Raw genomic sequence first — 313 nt, 5'->3', positions numbered from 1 at the left:
ACTATAAATGTGAATGTTGCTACTCACGCGTGTATGTACTTGTACGCGTGCACACATAAATGAGTCGTGATGTGTTTGCAACAAGATATTATGCATGTATTAGCGGACCAATCTCTCTCCCCAATTCAAGTTAAAGATTACATCTAGGCAGTCAATCATTGGCAATGTCGACACGTGGCAGTAGGTGACTGCTCCCCACGGCCGTGGCTAGGGCGGTGCCACGTGACACCCTTGTGTCATTTCTAAAGGATGGCTGGCGGGGAGATACGTCGGGGCAGCTGGAGGTGTTTAGAAGGATTTCTAGAAACAAAGC

At 47.9% G+C, this 313-nt stretch overlaps 1 protein-coding gene across 1 annotated transcript in view; it reads left to right on the top strand.

Moving 5' to 3' along the window:
• The window catches only part of LOC119585121, a gene marked incomplete in the record, with an annotated part of 138,847 nt that overhangs the window by 109,324 nt on the left and 29,210 nt on the right, over positions 1 to 313 (top strand).

The sequence above is a fragment of the Penaeus monodon genome, chromosome 19, assembly GCF_015228065.2.
Source record: "Penaeus monodon isolate SGIC_2016 chromosome 19, NSTDA_Pmon_1, whole genome shotgun sequence".
NCBI lineage: Eukaryota > Metazoa > Arthropoda > Malacostraca > Decapoda > Penaeidae > Penaeus > Penaeus monodon.
The sequence above is the reverse complement of the archived record's forward strand: the minus strand, read 5'-3'. Positions and strand labels throughout refer to the sequence as shown.